General features: G+C 37.8%; 1 long non-coding RNA gene across 1 annotated transcript; it reads left to right on the top strand.

Moving 5' to 3' along the window:
- Positions 1 to 17,589: 17,589 nt before the first annotated feature.
- LOC108647668 lies at positions 17,590 to 20,581 on the top strand. Its single transcript, XR_004222829.1, has 2 exons — positions 17,590 to 17,801; positions 18,595 to 20,581. It is a non-coding gene; the product is annotated as an uncharacterized LOC108647668 (long non-coding RNA).
- The last annotated feature ends 1,235 nt before the right edge of the window (positions 20,582 to 21,816 follow it).

Here is a 21,816-nt window from a genome sequence, read left to right as displayed (position 1 = left end):
ACACAGTAGCCCTCCTTACACAGAGCCCCCCATACACAGAGCCCCCCCATACACAGTGCCCCCATACAGTGCCCCACATACACAGTACCCCCCCAATTTCCCCCATAGTGAGTACCTCATACATAGCGGCCCCCATAGACTTCTTGGGCTCCTGCTCCTTACTCGGCTCCTCGTAAGGCGGCGACAGGTCCTTTTATAAGGTTGCGCACGTGCGTACCTGTGACGTCACACGTACGCACGGGTGCAACCTTATAAAAGGACCTGTCGCCGCCGTACGAGGAGCCAAATAAGGAGCAGGAGCCCAAGAAGAAGGAGCCGGAGCGATCCGCTGTAGCCAGCGCGTCCCGCTGGCCTGGATAGTTTAATGAATGTTCTGCATTTCCGTAATGCGGGACATTCATTGAACAATCCGGGACAGCGGGACGCGCTGTAAAAACCGGGACTGTCCCGCGAAAAGCGGGACAGTTGGGGGGTATGTGGCCTGTCCCTAATTGAACTAAGGAGATACAGCGAAGGAAGGAGCAGGCATCAACTATGCGACGATCGATTGATCGAGTCTAGTCTGACTCCTTTCTATACAGAAGGAAGGCTAGACTCGATCAATCGATTGTCGCATAGTGATTGCTGCTCCTTTCTTCGCCGTATCGTCTTAGTTCAATTACAGGAAGCCAAGTTTTAACAGGTATTTTCTTTTAAAGCATTCAAAACACTAAGGGGTTTGCAGGATAAGGCAGTTATTGGTGCAGGGTAGAATAGCTTTTTCACTTAAAAAATGTTAGTGTTACTTTTCCTTTAAACAAGAGAAGGAGAATGCCATGAATGCCAGTAGAGGCAAGTTTAACATAGTCCAAATAAGACATATAATGATTAAAATAGACAATTGTTATATAGATACTAGACTTATATACATATACATATTATATACAAATATACATAAAAAATGGGGTACAAAAGTAATGTAGACAGCAGCAAATTGTTGGCCTGCACCACTGAGGGGGCAGATAATCGTAATTGGCACCTTCCCTTTAAGTATAAGTATTAATTAGTGCTGAGGTATAAACCAAGGAGTTACATAAGTGCTTATAACACCTGTCCTGTGTGGCCTATTAAATTTCAGATTCCTACACTTGTTAGAATATAAACTTTTGCATTGTTTTCATGCACATCGCTATTCAACCATGCACTTACACTAATTTAATGGTAATCAATGAATGAAATACATAAGAAATTAGCCAATGAATTCATTTTTTAACTAAAGTTTTGTTTTTATCAATTTAAATTTCAACAGTTCAAGAGTACAATCTTGATTTTCAATATCATCTATAAATATTAACTTCTGTAGTACTGTAATCAAGCAATTTAATTAGTGAGAGTGCAATTTATGTTTCTTTACTCTTTTTAATTTAGCTTATCTCCTCTACTGCAATCTCTGTCTCCTTAAATAAAAAAGGTAAAAAAGATAATTGAACAAACAAAGTTTCTAAATGTTTTTTTTTGTTAGGATCTTTGGGAATTCGGATATTCAGTATTTAATATAGATAAGAATAATATATTCTGACCACTTTTTTCCCGGAATGAAATGAATGATGAGTAGCCTTGTGTCTCTTCTTATATTGTGGTTCCCAGTATTGAGTCGTTCAAATTTGACTGACATCTAAAATTGTTTTTTAAATATATCATAACTTTGTATTTCCATGAGCTTTTATAGTTTTGCCATAAAAGTTATAAAACTAAAAATTTCCTGATGCTTTTACATTACCATCAGATCCCCCAAGTTCCTCTATGAGGGGGTTGCCATATTAATGCTGCAGTGGTGTTAGAATTCTGTCCGGTTGAAAAGGGGACAGCCAGGTTGGCAAACAGTCAGGTTAAGGAACTTGAATTAACAATTACTTACAAAATCAAATCTATTGGTAAAAAATGCTCAAAATGACTTATAGGTAACTTCTTATGTGCAATAAGAATAAAACAGAAGGGGCGCTTCTGGGCAAGGCAAGTTAATTATTAACCAATAGTAATATGATATGTGGATACAGAGAAACCTGTACAAAATTCAAATGCCAAAAGAAGTAGTACAATCCAATACACACTATACTGTCACAGTCTTAGTTGCTAAAAACCCAGTAGGTGCAGCGTCTTCACAGGTTGGTCAAAACAATCAAACTCTGCAAGGTAAATGAAAAGAAGGGCTCGCCCCCTGGTCTAGTGCATTGGCATAAATTTATTAAGTAATAAAAATGCACTTGCTCATCAAAAATCAATGCAGCAATGCCCAACATGTATCATCGTAAATAGACTTCATCAAGGGCAGAAAGATTTCTCCAAAGCTTGCATATTTACTAGCAACAGCAACTGGCCTTAAATGTATGAGCAACAAAGTGTGGACGGAAAAGGAAACCGCATCATGTTTCTACTGGCAAAGTAAACATGGTCACTCGTGCAGCAAATAGCAAAAATTTGTGCATACATAAGAAGTCTTTCTGCCCCTGATGAAGTCTGTTTACAATGAAAAGCATTGGGCATTGCGGCACTGATTTTTGATGAGCAAGTTTAACACTACATTTTTATTACTTAATAAATGTATGTGATTGTACGACACCAGGTAGCGCACCCTTCTTTTAATTTATCTTGCGACTTTTTATAGACATTAATATTTTAAAAATTAGTTTTTTTCGCACCAGTATCACTTTAATAAAGATATGGACATTTTAATTGATTTTTAGTGTCTATGAATTCGACAATAATGTTTTTGATATATATACAACTGGAGACTTTAAATAATTGTTCACCTTTAAATTATAGCCTATAATTTTTTGTTGTATACCTAGCTAACAGGGGGAATAACAGATCAAAGACCATCAAAGGAAAAATAAACTTGTGCTACTTCCTTCCAAATGAACAAGGTTATGAATAATACAACTGCTAAAAATTCCCATGAAAAAAATCCCAGAAACTACTTTTGTTATGTTTTGTTAAGAACATTTTTATATTTATTCTGCATCTTTTATTGATGGAGTCATGGTGCTGTTCTTTTATTTTTCTGACTTTCTTTGTTCAGTCTAAGTGAGAGTAATGCTATAGAATTAAAGTCTTCAAGACAGTATGATAGAAATTCCAATCTCAGAGCTAACTACAGTGGTGTCAAGGTCACAGAATGAAATTCAATAGATAAAATGATTGACACTATAAAAGTAATGAATACTCTGACTGCTCCATGTATGAGCTAATAGGAGCATATAACTATTGTTGTCAAAAAGTAATGCATAACATCTAGCCATGATGCTTAAACAGACTTTCTTGGCTAGGAAACACACACAAGTACATACCGTAACCATACATACTAAAAATACACTTTGTAATGGAAACTTGCTCTAGTTAGTGCATTTGTTATTATTTGGTAATTACTTTGTAATGTGGAAAAAAAAAAACCTTTTTACTGTTGCGTGATAGATAATGCAACAATAGTGCTTTATCAATTAAATGGCAGTTATACCTAATTGTATCAAATTGAATTGTATCTATTGAGTTTAGTGATGAAAGAATCTGTTTAATTTTAATTTGTGTAAAAATTTGTGAAACCGCATGGAAATTTGCAAAACGCATTGAAGTGAACAGGTGTTTTTTCACTGCAGCTTTTTGTTGGTGACTTTTATTCTGGCTATCTTTTCTATGGCATTTGTCATGGCAAACATTTTTGCAGCAAATTTTTCTGTCAATTTCACAAAAACTTTCAATTGATACTTGAAGTTCATACCCTGGTTATTACCCAGTGGACCAATACCCTAAGCGATCTGCTCAAAAGTGATATTTTCCTACTGGAAAGTAATCTTGTGGTCAGACAACCTTTTAGACATAAAGCATTTTGCATTATAGCATACATATTAACAGGCTTAAGAGGCAACTATCTACTTTGAGCTGTCCCTGTGTTGTGTGTCGATCTCTGACATTGTTATTTTGTGCAACATAGGTTTAAAATACTTGTATTTATGGATTAGTGATTTCAGCTAAACAGCACAGAGAAACTAAAGTTACTCCATGTTACTAACGTCCTGCTTCTGGCAATCATTTCCAGATATAGTTAAAAAAAAAAAGAATAGGCATAATTTGTAATTGCAAAGTCTGCATAAATTGTATGTATTTTGCTCTTGTAAAAATGGTGTAAATAGATCTATTTTAAGAACCACCAGATATCAGGAGCGAAATGGATATTAGCTTGACAGCTTTAATAAAAGGGACAAAGGATCTACTTTCAGGCCGTTGCGTGCAGCAGCGCGCACACTCACAGCGCACAAGTTGGCGCCAAAAGTTCACGTTTAAATGACGCTGAAGGTTTCAATCATTGCTTGGTTATCAGCCTAACTCCTGGTTTCCTGTTTCCGTGTTTGACTTCTGTCTGATTCCTGGATTTTGCCTGAACTCTGCCTGGACTGACCTTTGCCTGTTAATCGGACTTTGCCTGAATTCTATTGCATTGTCCTTAGGCTACTTGAGACTGTGAGTAGCCCATTTGCATTAATTTAAGTGGGCTGTTATATGCATATTAGACTTCCCTCATATTTGAGCTCCGCACCCCTCGAGTTTCCTGACACATTGTTTCAGATTTCAGAGCCACCAATAGAAAAAGACTGGCAAACACTGGTGTGAGTGGGGAATAGTAGTTGAGAAGTATAAGAAAATGGAAGGAGAAAGCTGTATAGCCAACTTTAGTCTTCCCAAACAAAAAAACACTCTCCACCTATGACCATTGGTATATTTTATCTATCTAAGGTGTTGTGTTGTATTGGTGAATCTTAAAAGCCTAGTCTTTGTTTCTGATATATTTATTTCTCATTGTGACCCAGACTGTTTTCAGACTTTCTGCTGCCAGTCCTGACCTACTGCCTATCTTGAAATTTTTTACCTATGTTGCCTGCCCTGGTCCAGATCTGTGTGACCTTAAGCTTGCCTTATCCCTGACACCATCTCACAGTGTTGATTTGGGTCTACTTAACATTAACAGGCTGTGGCTTATGTCTGTGTGTCTGTGGCTTACCAGTTGATCTTCTCGTACAAAATGCAATGTTTGCTTCTCCTTTATCACTCAAATCTACTCACCAGATGCCTCAACAACTGGTTCAATACAAAAACAATTTTGTTTACCATCGGTAGAGGTTTTAAAATGTCTAAAGGCTGCACACATTGAAAAATTCAGTCCATAAACGCCATGTTTGGGACCTCAGTATCTGGCAACATTCAGTGTTTCTCAGTACACTTTACAATTACTGCCTCTTTAAAATGTTTTAAATGTTTTTAGCTGCATGTGTGAAATGTCACATTTTATTTATTTTGTGCTGGAAGTAATACATGGGACAATGCTTATTTTCCAACACAATAACTATCATTTTATCAGCATGTCTTGTTACTTGGTTGCAGTCACGTTTTATTTTCAATGGATTAATGTGACTTTACAAACACAATTTTCTTTTTAATCTGCATTGATGCTATAACCCTTAAAGCATTTACAGGATTTGCAGTCATTGTGGCATAGTAACTAAAGTGTCAATTTTCTCTGCTAGATGCTCACCTTGATTCATGGTGGATGCTATATCTATTTAATGGCAGTTCATCGACCTAAACCTGCAGAACTTTTTCTTGTAATATTTTGTGCTCTTAGTATATCAGTGAATAAACAACTTTTTTTTGTGGACAAACTTCACCAAGTTAAAAGATGTGATTGTTTGCAAATGTGAAGAGAACGTTCACCAATGTGGTTATTTGCCAAAACTTGTGGTACTCTGCATTTAGTAAAGTGGCAATGTTTTGGCAAAGTTTAGTGAAAATAATACAATTTTTTTAAAAGTTTTATTTGTAAATTGCTACATTGGTTTTACATAGTCCTGGTAAAGCACTTTGTTGTGGATATTATCCAAAAAAGACTTGTACATAGTGCCTTTTTATAATTATTACTTAAAATGAGTAAAGTTTTTCAGCAGGCATGGATTTGTGTAAAAAAAAAAGTCTTGTGCAGCAAAAAAAAGTTGTGCGCATCAAAAAAGTTTCCCGCCGTTAATGCAATTTATTCAGCAAAACAGGACAGATTTGCTCATCACTAATTATTACACAAAAAAGGGGTGTATAGATAAGAGGGGATGCGAGGGATGGAAAGGGGGGATTCTCACCCAATATGCACAGTATAATCACGACAGTGTATACTGAGGGATAAATCACTGAAACCAACAAGCTATTTTTTATATACAGTGTTTTTCCAAGTAAACATGAAAGTTAGCCAGACAATCTGCCACCAGACTCTGCAGGGTGACTTTCACACAAAGTTGTCCATGGGGACCAGAATTCATTGTATTTATCCAGTTTATGGTGCATTAGTGTAAAAAGTATTTCCATAGAAGAGATCCACCATATTTTATTTCAGAAAGTTTTTTTTAGCGCATACCTGGAATCAAAGCACATTTGGGAGCAAAGTTTAACCTTTTTTGGTAAGAGAGCAAAATAGTAGTCCTAGCCATGGGTCTAGCGGGATTTCTTTTTGTAGCAATGCACTCATAAATCCAAATATTTATTTTCACAGTGTGGATATTAGAAAATAAAACATATTTTAACTTTAGTAAATATGCCACATTGTCAGGTTTACAGTAGGTTCCTTGGAACCAATACATTTTTCAATTATATCACACTGACATTTGACCCCCCCCTGATTCACTTAAATGAGTGATTGTTATTCACCAGTTTACTTTACATATATCTTTGTATTACCTTGATATTTTCAGTTTTCTGTTAGAAAATGCAAAGGGCCACCTTCTGTTTCATGTCTTTATTGTTTTAATGGGTTAGAGAGTGAACTTAGCAATAAATGTATAAATGTACTACTATTTTTAGATATCTGGTACTATCTACATTATATTTTAGCTAATGCTATTTTTTATAAGAAAATAGCTGTTATTTCATTCTTTGGACCTTGTATGTATGTACTGTGTACAATAACAATCTAGTTCAAATGTATAAATTGGGTAAACTGAAAAATCATCTGGCCAAGGTTACCCATTTACAGCTCTTTATAAGGTCTGGACCCATAGGTCCATTACCACTTGACAGCTAGATTTATACTTTACTCTCATAAAAATATAAATTGAAAGTAGACTATGAATGCAGGCACATGAAAATGAAGCTTTAAAGCCAGAAGCTATTTTTTAAAATCTTGTGTGCAGATTAGTGATGCAGGTCAGACTTTAGCACAAAAGCACCAAGCTACTATTAATTATCATTGCCTGGAAAGAGAAACAAAATCAAGAATTTGCTAAGGCAGAGGCACCTCCTTTCACTTGTGCAGGAATGTTTTGCCTTCTATATCAAGATACATGTATTTTTATTAGGCTTTTATGTCATATAAGCTGCCATGGTTGATCTACAAAGACCTAGTAGAAAACGCATGCTGTTTCCATGGAAACTACCAGTGCTTGAGATCACTCTCCTCAGAAGCCCTTTACCCAAGCCCGAAAGAAAATCATAAACAGTAATTACATTGTAATGGTGATGATGACAGAGAGGTTTTGCGGTTATATGAAGCATAGGTCTGTGCCAAAGAAATCAGATTAGCTTAATTCAAGAAGTAACTAATCCAGATAAACAAAATGCAGCTGATGTGATACATTAAGCTCTTGCTAAAGATTTTGCTTGTGTTCTCCTTGTAATAATATTATGGGACACATGCTAGAATAAACGTCCTTATTACGTGGCAGAAAAAAAAGCCATTATAAAAAAAGAATACATTCTATAAATGCTATAGTTTAGGAATTCCACTGTGATTAGCACAGTTTCAGTATTTCTATTATTTGTTGCTGTTAAAAAAATATTGTAAAGTTGTCATAACTGCAAAGCATTAAGTAACCTAGAGCTATATAAACTGATGATTAATCTAAGCTAGACATTCTACCCCTTCTGTGAGACTTGGATACAATGGTAGACATGGCACAGATACAGCTATAATCGTAATAACAATCAAAGACAGGGCTACACACAACTCAGTAGCAGCAAAATTAACAATAAAAATATAGTAAAGTTATCATAACTGCAAAGCATTGAGTAACCTAGAGCTATATAAACTGATAATTAATCTAAGCTAGACATTCTACCCCTTCTGTGAGACTTGGATACAATGGTAGACATGGCACAGATACAGCTATATTCGTAATAACAATCAAAGACAGGGCTACACACAACTCAGTAGCAGCAAAATTAAAATAAATCATCTTAAACAGCAATATAATTCAACGAAGTCCTGAAAAGTTTGGTGGTGTGGATAACTAAATCAATTATAAACAAATATAAATTAAAATAAATTCTCTTACAGGTCATTTTTTTGAATTGTAAACAACAGAGCTCTCGTGACGAGCAAACACAAATTTGCTGTATATAAAGTCAATGCGGAACAAATTAACCTTTTTTATGAATTTGTTACTTGGCATACATTATATAGAAAACAGCACATCCATACCTGAATAGACACGAATAGTAAAAGATTTTAGTGCTATATAGATTACATACATATTTACTGTCCTTTCATTGCATTGTATATTTTTTTGATATATGGGGGCCAAAAGGACTGAAGTAATCTACAGTCTGTTTTTTAATAACCCCGTAATATATCCTTAGAAAGGGTTATTAGTGGTTAACGCTTATTTTTTTATAACCAGTGCTGTGTCACATGACTTTCTGAGTTGTTAAATATATTACTGTGTTCAGTGCCAGGCCTAGCCAGCCGGCCGGCCACCTCTCCCATTCCCCCCCCCCCACACACACACTGTCAGTGCACATGTACTTGTTCATTTCTGCATGCGAGCACGTATCCTAACAACGAGGGGGTGCAATGTGCCAGGCCTAGCGCTTCCCCAGTATTGCATACTAGGCCTGTGTTTGTTATCACCAAGTGACAGGTCTGAACTGAGACCCAGAATAAGCCCTGGCATTTACAGTATACAGAAGCCCAAAGAGTCACCCACCAGCCCAAAAAATAGTCTTTAGAACCTTACAGCAGTCCCTTTGGCATTTGCCAGAATCCACAGATTGCCAGTCTGGGCCTAAATGTAGTCATATATTGTAGACTTAGAAGCTCTTAGATTCTTTTTTTGCATACAAAGGGTAGGATGTCTGAAAGAAACCTATACAGACTCTGGATACCCAAAGTTAATAAGAAGAGCTTGTATCTATGTTGCTACAAATCCTTTTAAGACCATCTTGTGTCCTTGGCATAGAACTTTCAGTGAAAAACTTGGTTTTCCTACCCTAATAGGCACCCATGGTACTTTAATGGCTTGTTTTCTCTCAAACTGGAAGAATGCATCTTCTCCATGCTCCTACAGTTCTGCCAGAACTCACAATGTTATTAAATCACAGATTGGGAGGCTGCAGAAAATGTTATAAATATGAAAAGAATGTGAATTTTCTTGGCTGCTAACTCAGCTTCTGCAACAAGACCCCCTGCTTGCATATTATGTGTCTGAAGAACTCCTAACTGTACAGACACCCCCAGAAAACCATATATTTTTGGACACAAAAAGTACACAAATTCAAAATAAAGACATCTTTCTACACCATACTAATATGTCCGCTTTCTTTATTTCCCTTGATATTATTGCATATAGGACACAAGAAATTGTTTTCTAACTAAATGTACTTTTAGGCACCATGCTGTATGGCAACATTGGAGTTTCAAGGGCTCATATGACCATGATTCCTTTTGGATAATGATTCTTTAATAAAGCATGTTTGTCTTTGTCTAATGCACATTATTTGTAATTAGTCAATGCCAGTACTTTTTTTATCCTTTTGCAATTGATTAAGTGGTATATTCTGATCACAGTTGCATAGATAATTTGAGTAAAAACAAGACCATAGTTCATTAAGTTCAAATGATTCAAGGTACATATTTATGATTACTTATTTATTGATACACTCACGTATGAAAAAATATTTATTTAACTAACCGATCACTATGACCTTGGATATTATGTTTGTTATGCTTGTTCAAGAAATCATCGAAGCTTCTCACATAATCACCGGACAAGGCATTTTACAACCTCACTGCCCTCACCAATAAGAAATATTGTTGCTGCTTCAAACGGAGGGTAGTCGAAGGGGTGGCCTCTGATTCTTTGATCTTTTGTGTGAAAAAAGATCCTCCCCTATCTGTCTATAATGCCCTGTAATGTACTTGTAAAAAATAATCATGTCCCCTCCCAAGCATCTTTTTTCCAGAGAAAACACCCCAACCTTGACTGTCTACTCTCATAGTTTAAATCTTCCATCCCCTTTACCACTTTGCACGGCTTACCATGGATCTATAAAGAAACCACTGAATTATCTTTAAAAGCATACTTGAATGAAGGGGCGTAGTGGGATGTAGGCACATGGAAGTATTGCAGGTTTCAGCAAGTACTCTGAGGCTCACAAAGAAGCAATGAGTGCCAGCTGATCCTAAAGTACAGGTTGACATCACCCTGTTCACCTGTTGGGGATTCGTGACACCACAGAGACACATTTAAGTGGCTGTGAGCAAATGCTGTGTTCTATTAAAATGAAAAATTATTAACTCAATCACGCTGTTTTACATGGTGAGCTCACTCCAAGGAATCCATATGAACAAGCTGTAAAGTTTTATGAACATTGTCAAGATTTGTAACTTTATATATTATTTGCATTGAGAACACTACTTGTAGTCACTACATGTAGTCACTATATTGTAGAGCAAGCATATATGCTACCGCAGCACCTTACATATGTGCAACCTCAACCTATTTACAGAATGGGAATGCATTTTGGCTTGGCTGTATCTGCAACTCCAACACCAGTGCTATACCAGCATCTTTCAAGAGATATTTTAGCAAAGATATCACTGCATAAATAAGACCGATGCATACTGCTGTGGGGCTATTCATACTGATAAAAAGATGAATTGTACCCACCCCCATGTTGCTGCTGAGCAATTCAAGCTAGCACCCATTTTCACCTACCAAAAACTCACAGATATTTAGTATATAACATAGGTTGCACAATTGAGAAATTTTAGAATTAATGATATAACATAACATATGCAGTTTAGATAATTTGTGATTACCACTAGATAGTAATTCACGAGGCAGTTATACAGTGGATTAAACTCTGGTTCAATCGTATACAAAATCTGACATAACAGATAATTAACCCCAACCCTCATCGTTCTGTTTTTTCTTAATGATCATCTTCCTCTTTTTGTTGTATAGTTGCAGCACTGGGCAGTGTACACATGTACACCTTTGCTAAAAAATGGACACAATAAATAGAACTTATGTTAAAACTTCATTGTTTTGCCATTATAAAGCACTTATGTGATTGTTGGACTATTTTCGCTAATATAAGCTCCCCTCCCATGTCCCTTATGAACAGGGCAATTTGTTCGGCGCTTCCAGTCTACCGCCTTTCTATCTACATAAACAAACCCCTTCCTTCTCTAATCAGCAGCCTTGGAGCAGCTCATTATCAGGGGAAGCTTAATTCATTATTAGCTCCTCCATTCCTCTGTAGGATTACAAAGTGACAGGAAGTGCTATATTAAGACTGGCTTCATATTCTTGTTTAGTGCCAACAAGAACAAAAACATACATATTTCTAAATTAAAAATGTAAAAAAAAATAAAAATCATGAAGAGTAAAAATACTATAAAAGCACCACTAGATGTCACCAAATATGCATGTTAAAATGTACTAGACACAGGTTCTGCTCTAAATACCAAAAAAAAAATGAAAATTGCTACTTTTCACGGTATATGGATTTATACCACAAAATATTTTATTCTGTGGACAAAAACTCAACTGATTCAGAAAGCCTCATGTCTCTCAAATGTGCCAGTATCAAATGTGTATAGTTTTATGGCGACAACCTGACTTCTAAAGATCAAAAACTCCCAGTAGTAACTTACTGAATTTTCAAAGCACTACAGCAGAATACAGCATACTATAGTTTAAAAAAACAAAAATCCTGGAACCATATATTTTTCAAAAGTACACTTTCTGCCAAACCCTAGATGGGTAATCATGTCTTTCTACTCCTAAGTTCCAAACAGCAATCCTTTTCTGAACTTAGCAGTTCTATAAAAAGTATGAAAATTCTAAAAAATCGCCTCAAAGCTTCCACTTTCAGGCACCTGATCTTCCACATAGCATTGGGTACCAAGAAAAAACATCCTAAATATGAAAGCCAAGGGTCTACTAAACAGTTTGATGCCCATTGTGCATAGGGTTGCCAAAGTATCTGGCATTTAGAGACCCCAAAAGGAAGTGCATACAAATTACCCTGGAGATCACTTCTGCTACTGAAAATTCAACACATTTACTGCATTTTTTGTGAAAGTACACATTCGGGGGAAAGTAAAATAGGTACCCATATATTTCTATTCCAAACTATGTAGTTACAGTGCTTTCCCAAAATTGGCGGTTTTGGTGGAATGCTAAAAATCTTTTCAAAGCTTCCACTTTCAAGCACCTTATCTCACACATACTGTAAGTGCAGACGTTGACTGGAGAGTATTTTGGGCTCTCTGCCAAAAGCCTACTTGTCTAATTAAGTTTGAGAAACTTTGTATTTTTTTTGGTGTTCAGTATAGAAGATCAAAGGGAAATGAGTGACTTTTCAATAAGTATATTATTTGTATGTAAGGAAACTATATAATCAGGAACTGAAACTCATTAAGACTTTAAAAGCTAGAGTGAGATACTGCAAACCCCAGCATTCAGACACCCAACATTTTACAGTGTTTTCAAATAAAACTGTAGAGCTACCAGTGAAGCAATACCACATCAGGGAATCTGCAACAGAGGTTAACCTCAACAGAGAAATGAACCCTTTGGTTTTGCATTAGCAGCATCACTGACATAAGGCATTCTGTGTAAAAAGTACTATGTTTGACAGAGTTTACAAGTACCTAATTGCTTTACCCTGGAACTATAAGTTACGCAAATTGGCCTAGAAGTGATTTAATTTCAATTTTAAACTGAAATTACTTTGACTTAACACTGGACAAGGCAAACACAGCTTCAAGCTAGCTCATACACAGCCTTTAAACAGACACAGAGGAAGTTGCTGCATTTGCAAACAAAAGGAAATTCACACTTATTCAATCACGTATGTAGTCTGACATAAACTATTTTTGGCTAGAAATACATTTTTCTCTGCATATACACAATATTAAAAGTAAATTAGTCATGCTACAGATAAAGCACATGGGGGTTGATTCACTAAAGTGTGATAAATTTTATCGTACTTTTTTACGTTAAAATAGACGCAAAAATTAGCACGCAATTCACTACAGCAGTGCTGTCCAACTGGCGGCCTGCGGGCCGCATGCGGCCCTCGACCCCCCTCTGTGTGGCCCCCCACCTGTCTGGCTGCTTTGATGGCTTAACTTTGTGTAAGATTTAAATGGTATCAGTACTGAGATTAACTGGCCCCCTGCATGGTTAACACCTCAGATTCAGGCTGTAAACCCTCTGTATTGTTTAAAAATGTAATCCCCTGTGTTGTTCACACCTTTTAATCTCTGCATTGTTCACCCCCTGCAGAGTTCACACCTCAGGCTCAGGCTGTAATCACCCACATTGTTCCCCTGTTCACACCTCAGACATTGTATGCATGGAACACACAGGTAGATCAGGCAGAGTATGGCACACACTGGCAGCATAGGGCAGGGAGGGTATGGCACCCACAGGCAGCATAGGACAGGCAGAGTGCTGCTTGTGTATGCCATACTCTGCCTACCCTATGCTGCCTGTGGGAGGTGAACCTGGCAGGGGTTTGTTCTGGGAGTTTGTTAGCAGTTGGAAATAGCCATTAAATGGTCCCTAAGGTGTGTAATTATATGCTGGGGGTTGCTGTGCCATCCATAGGGGAGGAGGAGGCATATGGATTTAAGGGTGTGTCTTAATATAATTCTTTAACATATGAATGATGGTTGATATCCCTGCAGCGACCATTTTGATAAAATGGGTGTGGTTTAAAATGGGGGAGTGGCCAACACTGGCTTACATTAGCGGCCCTCCACCATGTATGCGAGAGAAATTCCTGCACTCGGCACCGCAGAAGTTGGACAGCACTGCACTACAGTATTACCGCGTGCATTAAGTCATCGCATGCGTTATTTTTTGCGCAACCGCATGTGTTTTAACGCATGCATTAAATAGAGCGCTGAAAAGAATACTAACGCATGATTCACAATCACTTAGGCGCGCTAAATATCGCATTAGGCTATGCGAAAAATAACACCTACTTGAGGCAGGCGATAATTATAGAAAAGTACAGTAAATGAGCTTTTGGCAATAAAATTTTGACTTTGCAGTGCTATTTATTCAAGTATGTGTTGGCCCTAGAGTGACGCAGCCTCCAGTTTGCAGGGTCATTTTTAATACAGTAATTTTACGAAAGTATTGGCATGTATGGCTAACATGGCGTGCGTTTATTCGCGCGACTATTTATATGCTGCTACAATTGATGAAATGTTTTGCCAGGCATGGATTTGTGGCGAATTTTTGGACGTGCGGCGAATTTTTCCATGGCAAATTTTTTCATGCGTTTTGCAAAACAATCCGCCAATGGCAAAACGCATGAAAAAATTTGCCGCGGAAAAATTTGCCGCACGGCCAAAAAAACACCGCGAATCCATGCCTGCCAAAACATTTCGTCAATTGTAGCCACATATAAATAGTCGCGGGCAACAATTTTTTTGGCCGCACGACATTGCGAATGTTCCGATAAAGATAAACGGAACAGATTCGATCATCACTATTTATAAGCAGCTACTAATTATATGCTACCATTTATATGCTACCATTTATATGTGGCGACAATTCATATGCGGCTACTATCTATTTGCGGCGACTATACACGGGCGTTAATTAGCGCATGTACCGTATACCGAACGAAAATAGTCTTCGCGAGTTAAATAACGCATGCAATATCGCGCCTAAATTAGCGCAAGTATGCTTATAGTGAATTGCGCGATGTCGTGAAAATTTAGACGCGATAAAATTTTTAACGCACGCTATAAATAGCGCACGTTTTATCGCATTTTAGTGAATCAGCCCTATGCTGTGCAAACAACCCTGTTTGATATTTGACATCATACTTTCCAAATGTGGACTTGATTTTATAGTATCAAAATCCCTTAAAGGAGAAGAAAAGTTACAATCACTAGTGGGTGCCAAATTTTAGACACCCCCCAGTGATAGTAATAGCCTACCTGATACCCCGGGCAGGTGCATATATTAGCAGAGAACTGCACAGCCCCAGGGTTCATGTAACCATGATCCTTTTGCTTCCCTCATCTCTCTTTGGAATCTGGGCGCATGTGCAGTATAGTGTAAAAGCTGACTTTCTTGTTTAAGTTCAGCTTTTCACTCTACTGTGCGTGTGCAAGCGGCGCAAAGGCAGAAGAAAGAGGATCACTCACTCACAGGAACCTTGAACCGGTGTGGTTTTTCTGCTAATAGGAGCACCGAACTGGGGTATCAGGTAAGTGGTTACAATCACTGGGGGAACATTTTGGTACACCGGTAATTCTATTATATAAAGTGCTATGCAAAAGTATACAGACCCTTGACAAACTTGCTCATTTTACTGAATAACATATCTAAAATGTTTTTCTCTGTCACATTTTTATCTCAAAGCACTAAAGGGGATGTAAACCCAAAATAAAATGCTATCTAATAACTGAAAATACCATTCCAAGCAACTATCCAATATACATTTATTAAAAATTTTCAGTTGTGTGAAAGTTTTTGGTAATTAATTGCTAATAAAAGCAGTGTCCGCCTCTAGCTATTGTCTGCAATGACTGCTGGTTGGTTTAGCCAAGACTTTGAATCCCACAATGGATTGCTAGCTTCTTTACTGGCCTATTAATCAGGCTCCTGCAGGATTGGCATTTGGTAGAATCAGTGAATTTGTCATGGGTATGAATACTTTTGCAGGGAAATGTATAAGTGCCTTAATGGTTTTAAAGTGTAGTTTATTTCATTAGACAATTTATTTTGGGGTTTATATCACCTTTAATGTATACGCTTTTATGTTTTATGAAAAACACAATAAGGGACAGGATATTCCAATAACTTGTACCTTATTACCCCTTCCAAAAGCTTTCCTAATATCAATGACAAACTTACAGGCCTATAGTTTTCAAGCAGAGAATGGGATGCCATTTTTTTTAATAATGTCACTACATTAGCAATTTGCCAATCTCTCTTCACCATGCCAGACCTCAAAGAATATTGGAAAGTAAAATGCTTCAATTGAACTCAAAGATGTATGTCTTTTCCAACCTAAATTATTATTACTTTTTAGTCATATCCTGTAATAAATGTAATTGTCCGCAATGTCATTTCTTGAGATTAGGGACCAAATTAGATTAGATGATCAAAATACTGCATTGACAAAATACATTTTTATTGAAGTAGCCTTTATAAATCTGGAATACAGTTATCATCTAGATGTGTATGCCCACCCCCCACCCTTTGGTGGTGCTTCTGTTCACCCTTGGATGATAATTATTCTATGCATCACAACATTATCCAGTATCTAATGACTAACTCAGGAGTGAGCTAGAAAGCAGTGGGTAGGATAAAACTGCCTAAGCATTCTCGTCTATAAAACCACAGTGAGGCTGTCTAAGGCATTGCATTGTCAAAATCGCTACAATGTATTTGGCTTATGCAAAAGACAGTTCGATTGTAATCAGTTGGAGGAACTTAAGTGCTTGTATTCTTATAACCACTACAGTCTAGTTGTTCCCAAAAATTAGCTAGTGGGATGAAAAAGGCTGAGGACTAAAATTCTTACATCCACTACATACTAGGCATTTTATAATTGACTTAATGGAAACTTGTGGCTAGTAGGTGGCTGTATAAACATATAAGTTTTTAATTATTTTAAGAAGTACAAAGGGACCTTACTGTAACCAATACATAAGGAATATTAAAGCAGAAAACTAAAAATATCATGGAATTACCTAAAAAGTAAAGTGGGAATGACACCTCCTCTGATGAAGCACCCAATGGTGCGAAACTTGTTAGGAGAGTGGGTACCATGAGGCACTGGGATGCACCTATCCATTGTTTGGTATAGTATGTTTGCTTTATTGAATTGTTTGTTTAATTTTGAGCCAATAAATGGTTGTTTATTTCACTGAATACTTTGTTGATTGACCACATATAGAAACATAGTATATGGCTGCTTTGCTAGACCAGGCATCAACATGGCACTTATTGAACAAAGAGAAAGTGTGTGTAGACACCGAAGTCTCAACTATAACTAAAGAAAAAATATGTTGTAAGAAATCATGTATCTTGGGTGCCATTATTTGTGTTATATACATATGTGTTTGTGCCTCTATACATATTTATGTATCATACACTGTGTAGAGGGTAGCTCTAATGATTAATATAAACCAGTTTTTCAAGTTAATCTCCATATCAAAGGATTTTTTCTGTGGATGGTGGGACAGTATGTCTCCGAGAAGCCATAAAACTCAACAGTTACTGAACAATGGGCAAGGTGTGGTTTGTATCAACCCCCATCTGATCAGTTGGTATGTGGGGGGCAGTGGCTGAAAGGTGCATAAATGTGGGCTGGACAGTGGTCAAGGGAGCAACCTGGGAAGAGCAACCTGGGAGAGGAACCTGGGAGGAGCACCTGAGGACTGGATCAGAAGTGACTGGGCAGGATGTGAGAGAGACCAGAGAGGAGGCCATGGCAAGGAATCAGACCACCATGTTCTTTGTTCATCGGTAGCTATAATGTAGATTTTGTCATTAATCTGGAAATGTAAATTATGTATATATATTGTTTGGTTAATTAATCTTTTAATTGTAACAATCCATTGATTTGCTACTCAATATATTCATTTTAATATACACTTATTGGTGTGGGTTATTTGTCTGCTTCTCAAAAGAACCGAAACCCTAGTAAGAGGGGTGATTAATATTATTATTAATATTATATTATTATTATATATAGTTCAAATCTTACAATGTGACCTTGCAAAGTAGAGCATAAGAACAGGGTAAAATCAGAGATTCTTAACTGTTATTTTTCATCTGTCTATACAACTGAGAAACCATCTAAAGAAGGTTTCCTTTTTAAAAGACCCAGTTCCTATTTTTGCTGATGATGCTAAGCAGCAGATTTATCAAGATGTGTGTACCTTAATACCTAAAAACTACCCATGTTTTATTTATTCCTATGAGATTTTTAGAAGTGCTTTTATCAAATATCATTGATAAATACACTTCTAAAAATCCCAGAGGAATAAGTAGAACGTGGGTGAGTTTTTATGTATTAAGCTCTAAACTCACATTACAATAAATCTGCCCCTAAATTGTGCAAAACTATATGTTCCATGAAGGATGCTGCCACTTTGCAGAGGGATTTGACTAAACTGTTGTAAGTTGGCGGTATGCTTGAGAAGGATCAGGAGACTTTTTGTAAAAAACAAGCTGTGTAGTTCTAGGCAGTGTCATTCAGTGGATATTAAAGCATAAAAAGGGCTAGAACTCGAGGAATAATTTTTCCTTTTTATAGGTCCCTGGTAAGACCTCACCTTGAGTATGCAGTTTTGAGCTCCATTCCTTAATAAGGATATTATTGAGCTGGAGAGAGTGCAGAGACTATGCTGGACATGACAGAGAATTTAAAAAAATGACGAAAGACTCAACGTTGGGTTGTTTTCTCTGGAGAAAAGGTGCTTGTGCTTACTCTTTGCAGGTACGTTAGAGGGCATTATAGACAGATAATGGGGGATCTTGAGATCTTTTTTCCCATAGAAAAGATCGACACACCAAATACCTCTCCTTTAGACTACAGTACGAGAACTTTGAAGCAGTGTAGGTGGTTTTTCAGGGTAAAGGCACTGAGGTTATGGAATTCCCTGCTGGGTGATGTTGTGATGGCAAATTCTATTAATGCCTTAAAGAGTGACTTGGAAGATTTCTTGAACAAGCAAAATACCCAAGGCTACTGTGATCTTTAGATCTATAGCTAGTTATTATATGTATTGGTATATATAGTTTATATATGCGAGGTCTGCATAATTTGTCTATATATGAGCACTGGGGTTCTTTTGGAGGGGTTAAACTTGATAGACCTTTGTCTATTTTTAGGCCAATTAACTATGTAACTATGTAACAAAGTGAAAAGTAACTCTATACCACAAATTACTACACATTGACTGAACCAAAACATCACCGGGCAGGGTATTTCACAATCTGCCCTCACCGTAAAGACTTTAAAAGTACACATAGTTTAGCTCAAACTTGTCTGGGGCTAACACAGGTTTATGGTACTTCAATGTTTAAGCAGAAATACATGAAGTATTTAGAGAGCTTAGTTCAGTTTTAGCAAGGCCACTTTTTCTGATTTCCTAAGACGTTCTTTCAGAAAATAATTTTCACAACAAAAGTGAAAATAAGAGGGACCACTCCCCTTGATGTTTCTGCTTAAGTAATCAGCCTCCCAGTTTTCTTATCCAGGTATGAAGATCGCTGAAATGGCCGGCACATTGATCTGCCCAATGGAACATTTTGGACACTTCCTGCATTGCTCCTTGTTCCACCCTGGTGGTTGAGGTAGCATTGTCCGATTGAATTTGGACAGGTGTGGCATTGAATAGAGGTTCCCAATGGCAAAGGGCATTGTGTACAGCTCAATCTCCAGAACAATGACGTACAGGCTTGTTTCCACTGGGGGCCAGAGGCCCTGGCAGGATAGGTTCTCCAAGGATGCCCCCAGCCAGACAGGTTGGCGTCCATACTTATCATTTTCCAAGTGCCCAGAGACGACTGAGAGATAGATTGAGAATGTCTTGCTGAGGGGAATGATCTGGAAAAAATCAATGTGATCCTTGTTCCATGTTTTGAGGAACGCTGTTTGCAGAGCTCTCATGAAAATGTGAGTAAGGAATCACCTCTAGAAAAGAGACCATTAGCCCCAGGAGCCTCAAGCAATCCTCTTCTCCCAAAAATCATTGAGTCGATATCTGAAGATTGGCTATTTTGTCCTCTGGGAGGAACATTGTTTGATTCTTGTAACTGAAGATCATTCTGAGGAAACAGATTTGCTGTTGTTTGGAGTGTTTGTTGCATGTGTTGGGGTGTCACCTCAAGTGATGGGCCCTTGATGAGTATATCATCCAGGTAAGGTAGTGCCATAACACCCCTCTTTCTCAGGATGGCTACAACTGGAGTCAAGACCTTGGTAAGTACTTGTAGGACAGCAGTCAGGCCGAACTGTAGGGCTCTGAACTGGAAATGCTCCTGTGCCACTCCAAGTCTCAGAAACCTTTGCTGATTTGGGTGCTGGTCCAAAAATGGCTGTTGCATTGATGTAACTTCATCTGAGGATATTTTTTATTCTTTTATCCATATGGTCTTTGAATCCCATGGCATACTCTTTTGTTAATGTTGTGTATTTAGAAAGGCGAGAGATCGCCAAATCGACTTTCGGTGGTTTATCCCATTTTGTTCCATATTCCTGGGGTACTGGAAACTTAGTAAACAATTTTTTTCTCAGATTCATGTGCCTCTCTGGTGTTCTCCACTCGTCATCGATACTCTGTGTGATGGATTTGAAAACTGGAAAACACTTGGATTTTTTTTCTGTTTTTGAAATATGGTCAGAAGTATCCTTTATGTCCAAGGTTTGGAGCATGTCTTTAAGTAGTCTGCCACCCTGTTCAGTATAAGCCTGGAAAGGAGTGTCCACCTCTAATCCTGAAGCCTCTGAATCAGAGCTCAGTGAATCTGGGGAGCAAGCATATGCTTAATAAGCTCTAAAAGTGCTTGTGGAACCGACAGGTTGAAGGGGTGGCTTAATGCAGTGTAAAAGGCTAATTCCCCTTTGATAACTATATGCCGTGTGTCAATGCCTGAGCATTCACCTATATGTTGGAGAGATGGAGCTGCCTGTAAAGGTAGCTTCGGTGATCCACTCCGGTAAACTGCAGAGCGCTCCCAGGTGTGCAATGCAATGTGGACTGTGGTGGAGAGGAAGTAGTGTGCCCCAAAACTGGAAGAGCCCATGCATGTAGTAAGCAAGGGGGAGGGGGTAAAGACCAGGAGGATAAATGTCACGTTAAGGGAAAGCGCTTTGGAACAGAGGTCCCTGAATCTCAATGAGTGGGGTTTCCTGAGTCTGGCTTGTAAAGGGCAAGGTGTCTGCTCTCTGCATGGGGGGCAGGCTTGCCCTAGTCCTCTTCTTGCCTCCTGTCTGGGTACTGAAGTCACCCCACAATTACTGTGTGGTGTAAATGTACTCCCCTGTTGGCAGATAAGTTGGCAAGAAGGGTGGCCCATCCCAGACCCCTGGGAAATGGAAAACACGCATTTCCATGAAATAAAATATAATATTCCATGAAATATAAACTTCAGTACACTAGAGAAACTTGGGGAAAATCCCCAGAGCCCACCTACTATGGCAGGACAAAAGAAAACTGCCATAAGGAGGTAGTGGTCCTGTGGATACTAGGGCAAGGCAGAGCTACAGATATTATACTTTTGTCCTGCCTCCAGAGGTGACCAGATTTAACCCCAGATGTCTGCACTGACAGGACGGGCCACCCCGGGAAAATTTACATTTTGTGATTATACACATCTAACCATTGTGTGCATTTAAAAGATTTATTGGTAAAAAGCAGACCTAATAAAAGAATATTTATACTGTATGGACAACTACACTTAAAACAGTATATAATATGTAGATGGTACTATACATCAGCTGGGTTTGATCACTGCTCTCATCAATTTTTGA

The sequence above is a fragment of the Xenopus tropicalis genome, chromosome 5 (genome assembly GCF_000004195.4).
Source record: "Xenopus tropicalis strain Nigerian chromosome 5, UCB_Xtro_10.0, whole genome shotgun sequence".
In the NCBI taxonomy this organism is placed as follows: Eukaryota; Metazoa; Chordata; class Amphibia; order Anura; family Pipidae; genus Xenopus; species Xenopus tropicalis.
Note: the sequence above shows the minus strand (reverse complement) of the source record. Positions and strands in the feature narration are given on the sequence as shown.